The 20,383-nt window shown below is 34.7% G+C and overlaps 1 protein-coding gene across 3 annotated transcripts in view; it reads left to right on the top strand.

Annotated features, from left to right (window-relative positions):
- Positions 1-20,383, top strand: part of LOC138697518 (hexosaminidase D-like) — a 942,328-nt gene that overhangs the window by 864,943 nt on the left and 57,002 nt on the right. The gene's annotated exons all lie outside the window — the stretch shown is intronic.

Here is a 20,383-nt window from a genome sequence, read left to right as displayed (position 1 = left end):
TAAAGTCGCTAGATTGGCAACACTGAACAAACCTGTATAACATGGTCCGCGCATCACTTATTTCACCTGTTTATGCGATATTGCCAAATCCTTTTCACGTGAACTTAGATTGCGTTTGAACCAAGGTAATTTGATCGCAGAAAAGTTTTATACAATAGAAGAAGTGTCTGAACTCGGTTCACTTTTCGATCTTCGATCAAAGTTGATCTTTAGTCAGAGAGTTTTATACAATTGGGCCTTAATCGATTAACGATAGATAGATTTGAAAAAAGTTTTAGTATACTGGTCAACAATGATTTTGTTCAATGTACAATTTCTGCTGTTTCTTATGTAATTTCGTCTGCTGATTCCAAAAACGAAGTCAGAATTTTTCTACTACCCACAATTCTTTTTGTAATTTTAGAAAAATATATTTCTTTTTATTGCCATATACAGTCCTTAACGAGAAAGTTACACAACACAGAACTGCACGCATTGTATTCTTCACCTGACATAATTAGGAACGTTAAATCCAGACGTTTGAGATGGGCAGGGCATGTAGTACGTATGGGCGAATCCAGAAATGCATATAGAGTGTTAGTTGAGAGACCGGAGGGAAAAAGACCTTTAGGGAGGCCGAGACGTAGATGGGAGGATAATATTAAAATGGATTTGAGGGAGGTGGGGTATGATGATAGAGACTGGATTAATCTTGCACAGGATAGGGACCGCTGGCGGGCTTATGTGAGGGCGGCAATGAACCTTCGGTTTCCTTAAAAGCCATTTGTAAGTAAGTATATACAGTCCTTAACATGCTAATGGAAATAAAATATTTCATATATTCCATTTTATTGCTTTAACAATTGAGCTATAACTTTAAATCATTGCTGCCTGTGAAGTCAGAATTCATAAAAATAATTTTTATTCCTCATAAGATTTTAAGAGTTAGTATTAATTCTCAGTTGAGTTGGAACTTATTCATTAAGCAAGTTTCATAACCCGTGTTTTCTTTGTCCTAATAAGTGTGGTAAAAGTATCTTATAAAGTGAAACATACTTCCAAATACTGTATAAATCACATAAATAATTTTTGTTACGTTTGTGGTTAGTTAACTTTGAATTTTACTACACTAGTTAAAAGGGCTTACGAGTGTTCTTTTGATTGCAAAATAGGTGAGGACAGGAACTGGGCCCCTGAAATCTGTTGCGCTCCATTTGATTCTATTAACTGGTTGGCTAAAAGGATCCCGTCATAAGTTATGCCTTTTCCAGTTCCAATGCTATGCCGGAAACCTAAGGATCATTCAACAGACTGTCACTTTCTAGGAACCACAGATCAAAGGATTACAGAGAACTTGTCAGCGAGCTGATTCAGAACTATAACGTGTCAAATCTCTCAAAATAACTTCTTGGATTTTTATCTATTTTTTCTTTCGTCATAACCTTCGGGTAGTGAGCAACGAACATGGAGAGCGATTTCATCAGGATTTTTCTGAACTGGAAAAGCGCTACCAGGAAAAATGGAGTCCAAATATTCTGTCAGACTACTGCTGGACACTCAAAAGAGATGTTTCTCAAGCGAAGTATAGCTTAAAATGTATTTCACACATATTTCAGGTAAATAAATTGATTTTAAGTAAAGTTTGAAATACATTTCATATAATTACTCAAAAATCCTGGGTAACAGAAAAGTTTTGAAAACAGATTTGAAATCAGCACGAAAAATACACTAAGGATCACACATTCTTTATCTTTAATAAAAAAATATGTTAAATTATGTCGACCAGTGTAATTATTGTTAAATTTAATTTGTATTCGGTGATAAATATAAGTATGAAATGTTTTATATCTGTATATACTGCATCTTGATAATCTTATTACAAAACAATACTATTTTATGATGAAAGAGTGATGGAACGGAGAAAAATTCTCTCCGGCGCCGGGATTTGAACCCGGGTTTTCAGCTCTACATGCTGATACTTTATTCACTAAGCCACGCCGGATACAATCCCGACGCCGTATAGAATCGTCTCAGATTAAGCTCCATCTCTTGGGTTCCCTCTTGGTGGCCGCCCTCTACACTACGTCATAGATGTCTATGAACGCAGGACCGAAGTCCATATATGTGTTGAGGTGCACTCAGATGAGTGACTGATTGGCCGGGATCCGACGGTATGGGCGCCGTCTTAAATCACAAAGTGATTTATTACGCATATCATATATATTTTGATGTACCGAAGTACGTATGATATAGTGGATAAAGCATCAGCACGTAGAGCTGAAAACCCGGGTTCAAATCCCGGCGCCGGAGAGAATTTTTCTCCGTTCCATCACTCTTTCATCATGTGATGACGCAGAATATCTGCATGGAAATATCATAAGTACTTCGGTACATCAAAATATATGTGATATGCGTAATAAATCACTTTGTGATTTAAGACGGCGCCCATACCGTCGGATCCCGGCCAATCAGTCACTCATCTGAGTGCACCTCAACACATGTATGGACTTCGGTCCTGCGTTCATAGACATCTATGACGTAGTGTAGAGGGCGGTCACCAGAGGGAACCCAAGAGATGGAGCTTAATCTGAGACGATTCTAAACGGCGTCGGGATTGTATCCTGCGTGGCTTAGTGGATAAAGCATCAGCACGTAGAGCTGAAAACCCGGGTTCAAATCCCGGCGCCGGAGAGAATTTTTCTCCGTTCCATCACTCTTTCATCATGTGATGACGCAGAATATCTGCAAGGAAATATCATACGTACTTCGGTACATCAAAATATATATGAATACTATTTTAGTTATTTACTGACATATGTATTATGTAGGCTTATAATATTTATTGTGTCAATTTTCCCGGTGATTTTTGAGACAAACACAAATAAAAAAAATATGAAGACTCGCCTAGTTAATACTGCTTCATCCATGATTTTAAACATGTGAGTGCATTCACATGCTCCGAATTAAGTGCCGCTCTACGTTTAGTAACAATGTTTCCTGCATCACAAAAAAAAACTTTATACAGAGTGTTTCAGGAGGAATTGTAAATATTTTAGTATAGACGAATTCTAATAAAAAATTCCATATAAAATGTGTCCAATTTTTATTGGGTACAGAGATACAGTTGTTAGAATTTAACCCAAGAAGGTGTTAGGCAAAGGGAAATGATTACGTTCAATGCACTGTCGTTTCGTGTGTTGCTACTCCGGTTGCTATGGGCTTAGGCTATTTATCGATTGTCATTTTTGTTTTGAAGGTCAGGTTGTGAAGTTGTGCTTTAGTTTACATAATTGAATTTTTCAACTGTGATTAGGATTTGTTGGCCAATTTTACTGTATCGTTTAAGGATGCCGCACTTACTTACAAATCTGTAAATCCTGGAAAAAGTCATATGTCATACTACTAGGTTCAAAAAGTTCCCGGAATTTTACTACCATTTTTCGTATTAATATATAACAAGGGATATTATACATTTGTTTTGTTGGTAATATTCATGATGTCATTTCCTTAAAGTTTGTTGATAATGGCAATTATTGGTTTTGAGTTGTAGGCAATTGTTTATCATAGTGTTTCGTTTGTTCGTCGCATTTTGTAATTATGTCCACAGAGCAAAGTACAAACATCAAGTTCTGTGTTTTGCTGGGGACATGATCAGTATGGCTGATGAAGATGGTGATTTCTTAAACAAAATGAAACTGGTGCTACTTGTACGACCCAGTCCCTAAACGACAGTCATCTGAGTGGAAATCGAAAACATCTCCTCGGAAGCAAAAATTTCCTAGGCACACTTCCAAAGGCAAAGTTATTTTAAATGTTATGTTTTATTTAACGACGCTCGCAACTGCAGAGGTTATATCAGCATCGCCGGATGTGCCGGAATTTTGTCCCGCAGGAGTTCTTTTTCATGCCAGTAAATCTACTAACATGAGCCTGTCGCATTTAAGCTCACTTAAAGCAAAGTTATGTTGGAAGTTTTCTTCGACTCTCAGGGTCTCATGCACCATGAGTTCATTCCAGAAGGTCGTACTGTAACGAAAGAATTGTACATAGAAACCCTCCGTCGCCTCTGGGATGCAGTGAGAAGGAAACGTCCAGAAAAGTGGGTAGAAAACAACTGGTTCCTTATGCATGACAATGCACCTGCTCATCGCGCAATTATTGTAAAGAATTTTCTTGCCAGGCACAACATAACTGCTTTGGATCACCCACCATACTCTCCTGATCTCTCACCACCTGATTACTTTCTGTTTCCCCGTCTGAAAAGTCATCTGAAAGGACGGAGATTCAATGCTGAAGAGGTTATCGCAAACGCGACGAGAGCACTAAGACGGGTTTCACAAAATGGCTTCCAGGCCTGCTTCCAGGAACTCTACACGCGTTGGCAAAAGTGTGTTGTTGCGGAAGGCAACTATTTTGAAGGAAATGCTGTAGAATAGTGTTTAAGGTACGTTGTTTCTATGATGCTAGCAAATTCCGGGAACTTTTTGAACCTAGTATGTATTTGAGGCGGAATTTGAACTTGAACCCTTATTTTCTTCTAACATAGAGCAACATTTTTCAAGCGTTTCTGTGTATTACATTGATGTTCTATCGATTGTTTTGTTATCTTTTTTAATGCACACATACATAACCCACATTTAATCGTTTCACCAGTATCACTACTAAAAATGTGGACACCATATTCTTGTATTAAAAAATACGCCCTGTTTTTTAACATCTTTCTTCGGCACTATGATCACTTCACTGAACACAAATTAAGAATATGTTTACGTATCTCAATATTCTCTGTTCACGTAGGGACGAGGACTGCCTGAGAATGCAGAGTTGCAGTTGTTTTCGGTGTTCGCGTGGTGCTCTCTGCGGACGATACCGTGTTGTACCTACTTGGGAAGCGTGCACACCTCATGCCATAGTCTATGCGTACAGTACTTGTAAACCGTAAACATGACTTTTATTTGACTTCTGTTCCGCTGTATACTACTAATTAGGGTTAGGATTTTGATGACCTATAAATTATGAAAAAATGTCCTAAAAACAATGCATTTATGACCCAAAGAAAACCTTTAAAAAATGCCATAAAAATTGATCTTACATAATTGCCTTAGTAGGAAAAGAGGTTTTGTATTACTTAATACTTAGACTAATAAATAAATTACACTTTACATAATTTTTTTCTACGTAGTACACTTTAAATAATTATTTTATCTGATACAGTTTCCATATATGATCGTTCACCTCTGCGTCGCCATGTGGACGTAAGATCAGCAGTCGGCTGGTCGGTCTTGGCCCTTCATGGGCTGTAGCACCATGGATTTACTTGACTTTTAGTTTCCGTGTAGTCTACCACAAGGCCACTCTTATCCGGAATTAGCAGGTATAGAGGAGTCTATATTGAAGGGGTGGTTGGACTGATCCATTACATGGGGTGTACTACGTTAAAATGGCAATATTTGTGTAGAAAAACGATTACAATACTATACAAAATAATGGGTATTAATGGACAAAATATGTAAAGAAAATATCAAAGGAAATAGATATTATTTTACATTAATAATGGGGATTTATAGCCAAAATCAAATGAAAATGCCTAAAAAAATGACCGAATAAAACAAAAGGTGCTCTTATGAGTTGAAACAGGCAAAAAATACAAAAAAATGCTCTAACAAATATGTCTTAAAAACACTCAGTTTATCACATAACACATAAATACTAAAGCAGCTATGTTTCTGGCTTACTAGAAAAAATATGCAATTTCATCAAAATCCTAGCCCTAATAATAATAATAATAATAATAATAATAATAATAATAATAATAATAATAATAATAATAATACAATCGCCTCTCCACAAAATACATGTTCAAAACTAATAAAAATAATTACTTACTTTTATTTAAAAAAATAATAATTTTTATCAAAGTGGATAAAACGTGGTACGATATATGTCGTTATCGTAACTTCATAATAATAATAATAATAATAATAATAATAATAATAATAATAATAATAATGGTTTATTTAACCTGGCAGAGTTAAAGCCATACGGCCTTCTCTAACACTCAATATTACAATCTCGTAATGTAATATGAAACGTTATGATACTCGTGGTGTAATGAACTATTACATTATATTCGTCCCGCCGAAATAAACTGAAAATGTTAGTTTGCTTTCAGATGCTAATTTTGCGCGAGTCGAAATTTGACGTTCATACGTCACGCAAGTTTTCCGTACAAATTTACTTACATACAGTGGCGGCTCGTGATAAAATATTATGTGTGTTCACAATTTTGTGTTCCAAAATCGAAGAGAATTTGAAATCGTACGTTTTTAGCCTAGTATGAAATGTCATGATTCCAATGTTTCACTGTCGAAAAAAACCGTATATAAATTCAAAATATTAATAATAATAATAATAATAATAATAATAATAATAATAATAATAATAATAATAATAATAATAATAATAATAATGAAACCTAGTCTTTTTATTCACGTATGGGCGAATCCAGAAATGCATATAGAGTGTTAGTTGGGAGACCGGAGGGAAAAAGACCTTTAGGGAGGCCGAGACGTAGATGGGAGGATAATATTAAAATGGATTTGAGGGAGGTGGGGTATGATGATAGAGACTGGATTAATCTTGCACAGGATAGGGACCGCTGGCGGGCTTATGTGAGGGCGGCAATGAACCTTCGGGTTCCTTAAAAGCCATTTGTAAGTAAGTAAGTCTTTTTATTTCCAATTTTTCCTGGTAACCCAGTTTACCCAGTTCTTTACTGTTCAAAATTACTTGAACAGAGTTCATTGTTTACGTTTGTTAAAAATTAATACATATAACAATTTACAAAAGCGTGTGTTCAGTAATATATTTTGATTCAAACACACTGATACACTATAGCCTATACCTGTACTGTAATCCCATTCGGAGAGATTGATTACTATAAATACATGCCAGTAAATGTTATTCTTAAATAATATAGACCACCATATATATATTTAAATTCATACCACCATCACATTCAGCCAGCACGTCTTTCAAAGCCAAACTATGCTATATGCCGACACTGAAGTATAGTAATTCACAAACTACACTCTCGTAGCAGCACTGTAAACACATCCACATAAAGTAAACGTTCCGACAGTGAGATGCTGACACCTGCAGGCTGAAATAAGACTAATTAAATTTTCTCCTCGAAATATAGCACGTAAACGATAGGCATCGATGCACCTGACAACTGTAGGTAGATTCACTGTTCACTTAATGCTTTGTGCTCTTGACGAGTCGTAAGCGGCCAGCGAAAGACAATTTTCTCCCGCGCATGCGTGAAATTCCTGTAACCTTCTTGAAAAGAGCACGGCTTGTACGTGAACGGATGTTGCCAAGTTTACATAAGAAGTTTATGCAAGGTGCGGGAAGTTTAACGTACTCGATCCTGATATTATACATCCCCACTACGCCAATACGGTATTAAATAATAAAACTAGTCGTGCATTAATGGAGACAAGGTGTTCACGTGCTCTTGTGCTCCTATTGACGCACCGCCACTGCTTACATATAAAAGCCAGTCTGCGCAAATTACATTTTCGTGTCTGATTAAATTGTTTTAGAACTTAGAAATTATAAATATAGCCAAACTAAACTTTTAACAATCTCGTCTATTCATATTACAATCAAATAAAAGAACTTTATTTCATAACTGGAATTCTACACTACCAGAAATGAACACAGTGATCTAATTATACACTTTATGACGTTCGTTTACAGCACAGAAGTTATAAAATAACTTCTCTGAAGTACTCTACACTTCGAACTTTGTAAAACTTTGTAATAGATTCCATCATCTTTCTTTATTGAAAATAAATGAACAAGAAATCCGGATAGAAGTTGTAAACTCCATCACCGATATCCAGACCGACCGTTCACCTGTACTAATGACCTTTAAGTCAAGTCAGGCTTCCTAATATGCTGCAGTCACGATTGTCTGAGGTAAATGAAACAAAAAGAAAAACGTGTTCCAGGCAGAAACTTGTTGTATTAAACGTTAGTTTATGAAATCCAGAAGTAAAACCATTAATCATACCCAAGTGTGCAGATGTTTCTGCGATGTTATCAGACATCGATAAAAAATGCTTTTATGATTTATCATGAACAACGTAATTTCTTCTCAATCTCGCCAGCAGTCTGAAAGTAACACCTTTTACATTTGGAAGCGTGACTTACTTGATAATAAATTTTACGATTGGTTTAATTGTAACGCACGTGAAATATTCAAATGTTAATTATATACAGAACGATCCATATTTTTGTCCCAATTTTTATTCGTTTATCACAAATAAATGAATTAACATGACAGGATCAAAGTAGCATGAACTAATAGCCCAGTCATTAGGATTGCTTAAAATTTCACCAATATTAAAATTCGGTTATTTCAACTAGACTGTGGTTATAAATTAAGACTTTATAATAGTATTAACCCATATATGCCCGTAACTTTTATTTTTGAAAAAAGTCTTCATTTTCACAAATGTTACTCCTTTTGTATGTATGTATGTATTTATTCACACTGCAATGGGTATATACCCGGTGGCAGTGGTAACTAATTACACTCAATAATGACAATAATAAACTTATTAATTAAAAATACAATTAATGATAATACTAATAATTAATACTAATAATAATAATAATAATAATAACAACAACAGGGAATATACTAAATTAAATGAAACGATCACTTAAAATAACATTTGAAATATTCTAATTTGTATCTTAAAACTAAGATCGAACTAAAACCCACGAGTATATGTTCATATCTGCACAAGTACCTTTCAACATTACACTCATTTAGCTGTCAACTCACTCACTGCACTGGAACTACGACACATTTCACTGATTCTATCCTGATTTCACTAACACTTCAAAAACATTTCACTGTTCAAATACTTTGCACTGCCACTATAAACTATAAAGCTTCACTGACAGGAACACGTTTCACTTACACAGCACACTTCACTGACACAATATACTTCTTCACTGATACAACACACTTCATTGACACGACATACTTCTTCACTGATACAACACACTTCACTGACACGACATACTTCTTCACTGATACAACACACTTCACTGACACAACATAATTCTTCACTGATACAACTCTTCAATAACAACATATCATTTACACCCTTTAAGTACTGTGTATAATTACCGTCTATTAGTAAGGTCCTTAAGCCTATTTTTAAATACATTTTTGGTTGTTGGTAAAGCCTTTAGTAAGTCTGCAGGTAAAGCATAGTAAGAGAATAACAATGCAAAATCTCCGCTTATATAGTCATTAGTGCCCATTTAACCGTGGGTCGAAAACGACCCTGTGGGCACATGAACAACCTTTTGATGCATATTACAGTAAACTCATCATAACGATTATTTACTAAATCTGTTGGACATATTTCATAAAAAAAATAACTCCTTTGCTTAATATAACTCAAAAATTTATTTTGAATATACAAATATAAAGGGACATACGTACAAAACTACTATGCATATAAACTATCTGTGTTACTCAGAAATTCCAGGTGGGTGCTGTGTAACAGGGGAGGCCTGCAGAACCCGCAAGTAGGGGAACTATGACGTCAGCCTCACTCCACTTCTATTCTGGATGATCGAACAGACAAAGCAATTGCAAGCTATTTTTCAACACATTCTCACCGAAATTGAGATATTTGTCATATCATGGGATCGACAGAGACTTGCAAACGGCTATCAAACGCTGCTTCCGATCCCAAGCGGCTGATTTCTACGACACAAAGATACAAAAATTGATCCCATGGTGTCACAGATGTCTCAATTCCAGTTGGGGATATGTTGACAAATAGCGCAACAATTGCTGTATCTGTTTCAATAAGTCTTTCCATACAATTGTGCTTTTTTCTGTAAACGGCCCCAGGGAAAAATCACTTTCTGGACAGCCTCGTAATTGTGGTCGAGTGGCCAAAATTTGTATAAGCACTTCTTTTGACATTATTAACATGGTGGAAGAAAAACAAGTTAACTTTTTTATTTGCCCTCATTAGAATGTTTGCTTGTTAGCTCTGTTAGCAGGATAGTAGTTTTCCCAAAAAATTACTTCACGTATTTATAAATCGTAAATGTTTCGTAAATTTTTAATAGAGAATATGACAGTAAAGAAAATCTGCTCACAATAATTATCAATAATAATATTATTAGAAAATTTAGCAAAATGTACGAAAGGTTCCCTATGTGCCCATAGGGTCGAAAACGACCCACCCAAATTTGTTACACTATTACGCCTCTACTGAATACAATTCATGACTCCACATTATGTAATCATATTGGTTACTGCTTTTCCTATGTAATAAAACAATAACAGAACTAAAATACTTAACAATGAAGTGTCTACTTACATTTCTTTGCTGACGTGCATTATAACCAAACTAAGTGTTACACATTTTCAGTTAAAATGCATTGCAAAGTGTTACAACGCAACAATTGCACAAACTAAAGTTTTGCCAATATATTATCAAACACATAATGATGGTGTCCAACCTAAAATTTAAACAAATATTAAAGGAACCAATAAAAATATGACGTGGGTCGTTAACGACCCTGTGGCCATATATGGGTTAAGTTTTTTGACGTCTTCCATATTCTAGCTGTGAAGCAATGTACGAATACCAATATCGATATCATTAGTTCCTGTTTTCTCTAAGATAATTGAAATTATCATAAAAAGAAGCAGTTGACTCGGCATTTTGAATCTAATAGTCTATTTTCCAATTCACAATATGGTTTTCGATCAGGATTCTCCACCCTTGATGCACTTAATTATTATTGCAATCTGTTGTTACTGGTTTGAGAGGCATGAAAGTACCATGTCTACACTTTGTGACCTGTCCAAGGGTTTTGATTGTGTATCTCATGAAACCATTTGTTCCAAACTTCACTTCTATGGAGTCAGAGGCATAGAATTGGACCTCATTAGATCTTATTTAAATAATCGTACTCAAATTACATGCATTAATGGGGAATTTTCTAATGCTGTTAATGTTAATATTGGAGTTCCTCAAGGATCTGTTGTGGGTCCTCTACTGTTCCTTATTATGATTAATGATCTATCTTTTAATATAAAGTGCGACACAGTCCTTTTTGCTGATGACACTTCCTTTTTGTCTACTACGTATAACATACACCATCTGTCTTTATTAATGGATTCCTATTTATGTGATGCTGCCGGTTGGTTTGAAGCCAATGAAATGAAACTTAATAGATCTAAAACTCAGCGGATATTATTTTCATGAAATCATGTTCCTGATGAAATGATTTCAGAAGTTAAACTTCTTGGTATTATATTAGACTCAAAGCTTTCTTGGGCGGGTCACATTGCAATTGTGTGCAAAAGGTTATCTCGTGTACTTTATTTTTTTTATTTTATTGGGTTATTTTACGACGCTGTATCAACATCTAGGTTATTTAGCGTCTGAATGTTATGAAGGTGATAATGCCGGTGAAATGAGTCCAGGGTCCAACACCGAAAGTTACCCAGCATTTGCTCGTATTGGGTTGAGGGAAAACCCCGGAAAAAACCTCAACCAGGTAACTTGCCCCAACCGGGAATCGAACCCGGGCCACCTGGTTTCGCGGCCAGACGCGCTGACCGTTACTCCACTGGTGTGGACTCGTGTACTTTATCTTTTGTGTAAATTAAAAGCTCTAGTGTCTAGTATATATTTGAAACAAGCATATTATGCATTTTTCCATAGTCTATTTCATTATGGTATTCGTTTGTGCTAATGTTAATAGTGTTCTAATCTTGCAGAAAAAAAGCATCATGGTCCACACCTGTGGAGTAACGGTCAGCGCGTCTGGCCGCGAAACCAGGTGGCCCGGGTTCGAATCCCGGTCGGGGCAAGTTACCTGATTGAGGTTTCTTCCGGGGTTTTTCCTCAACCCAATACGAGCAAATGCTGGATAACTTTCGGTGCTGGACCCCGGACTCATTTCACCGGCATTATCACCTTCATTTCATTCAGACGCTAAATAACCTAGATGTTGATACAGCGTCGTAAAAAAACCCAATAAGAAAAAGCATTATGTATTATTACTAATTCATCTTCTAATGCTCATTGTCGACCTTTATTTCGTAATGCTAATATTCTTACTGTAATTAATCAATATATTTATGACTGTTTAGTCTATACCAAGATTAATAGAAATAGTCATGCTTTTCAATCCCAGCTCCACAAATATTGTACTAGAAATAATCACTATATTGTAACACCTACGGTCAGGGTGACAAAGACTAAGAAATGGTTCAATGTTATTTCTGTAGATATGATGAAAGATTGATGGAACGGAGAAAAATTCTCTCCGGCGCCGGGATTTGAACCCGGGTTTTCAGCTCTACGTGCTGATGCCTTATCCACTAAGCCACGCCGGATACAACCCCGACGCCGGTTAGAATCGTCTCAGATTAAGCTCCATCTCTTGGGTTCCCTCTAGTGGCCGCCCTCAGCACTACGTCATAGATGTCTATGAACGCAGGACCGAAGTCCATACATGTGTTGAGGCGTCGGGGTTGTATCCGGCGTGGCTTAGTGGATAAAGCATCAGCACGTAGAGCTGAAAACCCGGGTTCAAATCCCGGCGCCGGAGAGAATTTTTCTCCGTTCCATCAATCTTTCTTCATATGATGACGCAGAATATCTGCATGGAAATATCATATGTGCTTCGGTACATCAAAATATATATTCTGTAGATATGTTAAATAGATTGCCTAAGAATGCCCACTCAGTTAGCTTATTTAGATTTAAAGTTGTTTAAAAAATGGCTTTTACATAAACCTTTTTATCGTATAAATGAATTTTTTGACAGCCATATGAACATGGAATTTTAATTTGTTTGTTTTATTGACCATTGTCTATAATTACGATAATATAATTTTGACAAATAAACATGATTGATTGATTGATACCATGGAGTGTTAATAAATACAATACAATAAGTAGTTAGTGTCCTTGGTCAGGTAATCAACATGAAAAGGTCACAACTAAAGACCAACATCTTTTTCAGCCGAGAATGGAACCCAAGACCGCTGGTTTTGTAGCTTGATCAGAAAGTGAATGAGTGTCTGTAGTCATTGAACTAATGATCTTTCCTACTGTTGAAGCAGTGAAGACATCCTCTCTGTATTGAGAGAAGGCTGTAACACACTGAGTAACATTAAATTTCTAAGGGCGACGGCTGCCTCTCACGTACATTACGGCACTGAGAAGCGAAACTTGATACCAACCAACTCCCTGGAGTGGATTATTACTCTAGCACAACTTAATGAACTGCATCAAAGTAGCCACAGACTTGTAACATTACAACAGCAATTAAGTTAGTTTTATTCCTGTGTTGTGTATATAGGCCTAATAGGATAGCAACCATTTGAGTGGCCATATGTCATGAATAAATTCAGTAGTACTATTACGAGTGTTACGGAACCAGACGTGTGAAGCGATCCCAAGAGACAGAATTGGATGGACTTGTATGACTCCTCAACTGGCCTGAAAGGCAAACTAGAGCAGCTGAAAATTTAGTGACAGTTATGGTCACTTTCGTATTTCGTCAACGTCTGTTCAGGGGAAGCAGAGGTGAATATTTCAAAATCCACAAAATTTATCCGATTTGTTGAAATTGATCATGGATATTAAGTATGATATTAGTAATGGACATACCAAGTTTCAACTTTCTAAGTACAATAGTTCTGTATATATTAATAATTTTATAAAACTTTATATCGTTTGATATAAAATGCTCCATGCACCATATTGTAAGAAATTGTCAATATTTCTTTTTATTTATATGTTCAGAGAAGGTATATAAATAATGATAAGTATTAGTTTATTATGGGAATAATATAGTAATACAGTTATCTTGGTTTTAATTTAATACTTTTAAAGGGAACAAAATCAAAAACTAACATCGGAATATGAAAATAAAGATAATAAAAATTGAAAAAACCAAATTTTTATTTTTTCTTCAGTTTTGTTCGAACATTTCATTTCTGCCGCCCCTTAAACAAATGCCTTAACACATGTTAAGATGCTTGCCTGCCTATCCGAAGTTGCGTTCGGGCGCGGGTTCGATTCCCGCTTGGGCTGGTTACCTGGTTGGGTTTTTCCGAGGTTTTCCCCAACCGTAAGGCAAATGTCAGGTAATCTATGGTGAATCCTCGGACTCATCTCGCCAAATACCAACTCACCATCACCAATCCCTTCGACGCTAACTAACCTAGTAGCCAAATAAATAAATAGTTAAAACATTTGTTTAGCAATGTGTTAGTCTGGTTTTTAACTGTTGTTATGATCATAGCGCGGTGTAAGATTCTAGAAGGCCTTGAAAATATTACCTCTATCTGAATACTGAGTGCCTACTTTACCCTTTGCGTTAATATTTTGTTCGTTAAATAATGTCACCTCTAGAAATTAGGTTTATGAGACGGACTCCTGGTTAGGCTACTCAAAATTGGACCTTGGAAAGAATGTATTCATCTTGGAAGTGCTAGAAATAGAGTACATTGGAAAATTAGGGGGAAATTGGAGCGACCATGTTAAAAGAATATAGATCTATTGGACGTACGGCTGAAAGATGACATGAGACCGCCCTGTAGATAAGGAGAAAGAAGACAAAATAAACAATTAATATAAGCAATAAAGTAGCACAGATTACAATAACAGCCCATATGAAACAGAACAATCACAACTGAAAACGTTTATAATCAATATTCAGAAGTCCACACCTGTGGAGTAACGGTCAGCGCGTCTGGCCGCGAAACCAGGTGGATCGGGTTCGAATCCCGGTCGGGACAAGTTACCTGGTTGAGGTTTTTTCCGGAGTTTTTCCTCAACCCAATACGAGCAAATGCTGGGTAACTTTCGGTGCTGGACCCCGGAATCATTTCACCGGCATTATCATCTTCATTTCATTCAGACGCTAAATAACCTAGATGTTGATACAGCGTCGTAAAATAACCCAATAAAAAAGATAAAATAAAAATATTCAGAAGTATAATATAAGACTAATATTGAGCAATTCATTATCTAACCCGATGTTAAGATCCCTTAATAATTTCTTTAATTTTCAATTTAAATTTAATCATACTTATGTTAGCTAAAAGAGGGTACTGAGAAATTAATTTGTAATTAAGTTTTAAGCCGTAGTTGAAGCCATATTCCATACCAGTAGCCGTTGAACTTTTGTATTCTGTAAAATTTAAATATGGTTCTTCTTGCATTATAATTATGCCCGTATATGTTGAAATTTTATAACATGAACTATTTTGCTTGTTTTTCGGTCCTCTGTCCATTTTCCGAAAGTTTTTTTTTTTATTTTGAACTTATTTATTTTTAACTTATTTATTTACTTACTTATTTATTTGTTTATTTATTAATTTACTTATTTATTTATTTGTTTACTTATTTATTTATTTGTTTCTTTCTTTGTTTATTTAGTTATGTATTTCTTTATTTATTTAATTTGTTTACTTATTTACTATCATTTATTTATTTATTTATTTATTTATTTATTTATTTATTTATTTATTTATTTATTTACTTATTTATTTTATTATTTATGTACTTATTTTATTTATTTAAGTATCTGTTTATTTATTTTTGTTTACTTATTCACTTAGTATAACGTAGGCTATTTATTTATTTATTTATTTATTTATTTATTTATTTATTTATTTACTTATTCATTTTATTATTTATGTACTTATTTTATTTATTTAAGTATCTGTTTATTTATTTTTGTTTACTTATTCACTTAGTGTAACGTAGGCTATTTATTTATTTATTTATTTACTTATTTATTTTATTATTTATGTACTTATTTTATTTATTTAAGTATCTGTTTATTTATTTTTGTTTACTTATTCACTTAGTATAACGTAGGCTATTTATTTATTTATTTATTTACATATTTATTTTATTATTTATGTACTTATTTTATTTATTTAAGTATCTGTTTATTTATTTTTGTTTATTTATTCACTTAGTATAACGTAGGCTATTTATTTATTTATTTATTTATTTTTATTTATTTATTTGTGTTTTATGTAGCTATTATATTATATTATTCTGTCTCTTTATCTCTTCCTTCCTTTCTTTAGTTCTTCGCTCCTATTAAAAGCTGCTTTTTGTGAACATAAGCCTCTGCCTGCTTTCATATTTAGGGTAAACGTTGGTAAATTGTGATACTAATAATATTATGACAGTTCTTTTTGAGAATTTTCTACAATTTTACTAAGCGAGACGAAGATCGTTTTTTTTTTTTTTGCGTGAACGTATTAGAGGAATGTTCGTGGACAATTTTCTGCACAAAATCGGTCCTTATCTCGCTCATTAAAATTGTAAAAAATTCTCAAAAAGAACTATCATAATATTATTAGTATCACAATGTACCAACCTTTACCCTACAGCCTAAATCAGCTAATGTCGAGCGAGGTAACAGATATCGAATTGTTTAGTCAGCTGTCCGAAGACAGGTCTGAACCTGACAAGTGATACCAACATGGCACCACTTATGAGGCAACTAGGTCAGGAGATAATGGGGTAGAGTGGCGAGTTCCTTTCCCCCTCCATTGCATACATTACCGATTACTTACATATTACACTAGTCAGACTTCAGATGTATACAAACAATTGTTCTTCCTCTGTGAGATCGTGAAGAGAGATGTACGGCCTGATAATAGAGATCAAATATTAAAGTATAATTTAATAATGTGTTTATTTATAACAGTAATGGCTTAACGCGAGGAATTAAATTGTATAGAGCAGGCCTGCACAAACAGCGCTCAACGAGCGCGCGCGCTCCTTCGGAGCGGGAGAGCTGTGTTTACCGCTCGCCGAAACGGAGAGGAAGATACGTCAGAATGACATAGACTTGCTACAGGTAGGGGAGAGGGAAACGACCACTCAGCTATCTAGTGGAGTGCAGTGTGTAGGCCTATTCTCAGTAACTGTTTCACGTTGCTTACCTACTGCTACAGTACAGTATGGAGGAATCTAAAAGACGGAACATAACATTTAACATTTAACGATTTACAGCTCGGACTTATTGATCTTTAATGTGACCTAAGGGCTAAAGATCGTTTGAATAATACTACTAGCCTGGTTGAGTTTTACAAGACTAAACATTAGCAATAATATCCACGACTACACAGGCTGACTGTGAAAATGATTGCTATGTTTGGCTCAACATTTATATTTGTGAGCAACGTTTTCTATAATCAACTTTAATAAAGGCAGACATCGAACATCTGTAACTGATGTTTCATTACGATCAGTAGGCTACTGTTCCTTTCAGCTGCCAACAGCATAAAACCCCGTTTTCATGTACTGATAAATAAAAATATAACAAAATGATATTGTACATTTAAGTAGCTATAGAATTTCTATTACTTCTGTAAAATAAATATTTCTTTATTAAATAATAATAGTCCAAGATAGTCTTGCAAACAATGAACGGGAATTCATTTCATGTACACTCGTAATAGTACTTTCTTTTGTGTATATTTTGTACGAGATCACCCCTTCTTCCAGTCCACCCTTATACAGAGCGCAGCTAATATCTGCATTCCGCTTATTTATTTATTTAAATTCAAATATACAGAATAAATAAATATAATTACAAAACAAACAAAGAGAAATACAAATAAAATAATACAAGCAATATAAAAAGAAGATACAGTAGTATTAACAAAATTTGAGACCGAATGAGCAGCGCTCGTGCTTGGTCGCAGTTCAGATATAATATTAAAATAAAAAATAATAATATAAATAAATAAGTAAAATAAAATAGGAACTAAAATATAATTACAGTGGCAATGGAGTTATATAATATAATATTAACAATAGAGAAGAATAATATCGCACGTGAAAAGTAGGATTAATATATATTTCAAAATTATAGAATACAAATATAATATAGGTTGATTAATTCATACATATAGGCTATAAATTTATTTAATCAAATTGAAGATATTAACACGTTTCTAATTTTCTTGTTATATGTTAGTGGGTTACATGTTAGAAGTTCTGGGTGTAATTTAGTTAAAGCATTGTACAACCGAGGGCCAAAATTTATGCTATGCTTTAGACCAGCAGATGTGAGACATTTAGGTTCTACTAATGTTGAATTAATATTTCGTCTTGTGTCATAATTGTGTGTCTGTAATACAAACTTATTACGATTTTTATGATAAAATTTTAACAGCGTATACTTATAAATTTGTTCAATATTAAATACATTAAATTCAGAATAAATTAATTTAGTTGGATAATCGAAACGTTTCTTCAAACAAATTTTAATTATTCGTTTTTGTAGTAAATTTAACGGACTAAGATTAATTTTTGTACTTCCACCCCAAACAATTATACCATATTGAATGATAGACTGAATAATGGCCAAATAAACATTTCGTAGAACTCTAATAGGTAAGTAGCATCGAAGATTAACGAATTTATAAATTGTTTTACGAAGCCTCTTACAAAGATAAGTAATGTGATGAGGCCATTTTAAATTCTGATCAATAATGATACCCAGATATCTGACATACGTGGCTTCTTTCAAAGGTGGACATTTACAACTTTTGGGATCTAAACAATTTTCACTGTGTATTATTAGTCTATATTTATCGCCAAATTTTAAATTTTGAACACTGGCAGCTGTTAACGAAAAAGGAACTAAAGTTGATTTAGATATATTTAAAGAAAGGAAGTTGGAATTAAGCCATTTTTAACAATGTTAGCACCTATATTAGCATTTCTATATGCTTCCTGCCAAGAAAAACCACTGAAAATAACTACTGTATCATCCTCATATGAATATATAGATCCATTAAATTTTTCTAAATTTATATTTAGCAGATCATTAACATATATTAGAAAAAAAATAGGCCCCAAAATTGTTCCTTGCGGTACACCTATATAAATATATTTTTATTCACTAAATTGATCTTCAATTTTGGTCATTTGCCTTCTGTTACTAAAATACGATTGGAATAATTTTAAAACTATACCTCTAACTCCAATAGTATGCAGTTTGTCCAAAAGTAAATTATGATTGATAGTGTCAAAAGCTTTCCGTAGGTCCAAGAAAATACCCAAACATTTGTTTCCGATATCTAGTTCATTGATAATTTTTCCAGTAACATTAATAAGAGCATCATCAGTAGAAATATTATTGCGGAAACCAAACTGATTTTTAGAGAGGATTTTATGTTTATGGGCTGTGAGCCGGCTCGGAGAGCGCAAACCTTGTGCAGGCCTGGTATAGAATGAATAATGATGAAGTATGTCACCTTTACTATGTCTTCCATAGTAACGCATGTCACTTCTTGTAGTCTATTTACAACGCTCAGTACATTTTCTGACTAGTACAAACAACTAAGAACTTCATTATGTAACTTTCTTTATTGAACTTGATTCCCTTTTTATTCAGTATTTTCGTAGTCATCTTATAAGCCTGTATTTCTAAGAATATCGATGAGTTTTTTCAGCCTTCATATAAAAATTATCCTATGAAGCGTTGGCAATAAGGGAGAGGTTATAAGCCGTTCTTTTACATCAAGGAGCAGAAGAATAGGCCCGGAGTTATTGTGAAGTTCATCCTTCCGACGGACGCGAACTCTGCTGGGCGCGTAATGAAAAGGATACGGCGAGCCTAAACCCGTCATTAAAATCTGATTGGTTCAATTTATGCTCGGCTGATAAGCAGATAGAACTTCGTAAGCCTCTTGGGTTTCGTAAGTTTGTGCGAGACAAGAAGGCAAACATGTACTTTGGAACATAAGATTGCGCCTCATAGTTTCTGTAAAAATTGTTGTTCTGAAAAAAGGGACTCGTCCATTCAGAAAATAAGACAGAAATTATGGTCGTATATGACAAAATGGATATAAGATTAAAAAATTAGTGGGTGAACATATTTTTCTCATACGTTTTACGTGTTTCGCAACAATTTTTGTTGTCATGTTCCAACTGGTTATTGCTCGTACATTACTACGGTCCGTCCCAGGGATCTGTAGAATAGAAATACGAATTAAGACCTCTGCCCAAGTCGTATGTGGAAGGGCAGGACCAATGACCGCTCTGGGGGGAGGCATTGGTTGAACGAAGGTACCAATCGCTTGCAGGAAGGGGATCATTTCTATCCTACCACGAGCATTTTACCCCTTAGCGGCCTCGAGCTGATGCTGCCCGCAATACATTCCGGCAAAGATATACTCCGCCCTCATATGCGCCAAGTCTCTATATACAGTAGAACTTGGTTATAGCGACCTCGTTTTGTGTGACACCTCGCCTATGACGTCAATTATTCTGTGGTCCCAACTAAT

This window comes from Periplaneta americana, chromosome 4 (genome assembly GCF_040183065.1).
Source record: "Periplaneta americana isolate PAMFEO1 chromosome 4, P.americana_PAMFEO1_priV1, whole genome shotgun sequence".
Classification (NCBI taxonomy): Eukaryota; Metazoa; Arthropoda; class Insecta; order Blattodea; family Blattidae; genus Periplaneta; species Periplaneta americana.
This window is presented reverse-complemented; position numbering and strand designations above follow the sequence as displayed.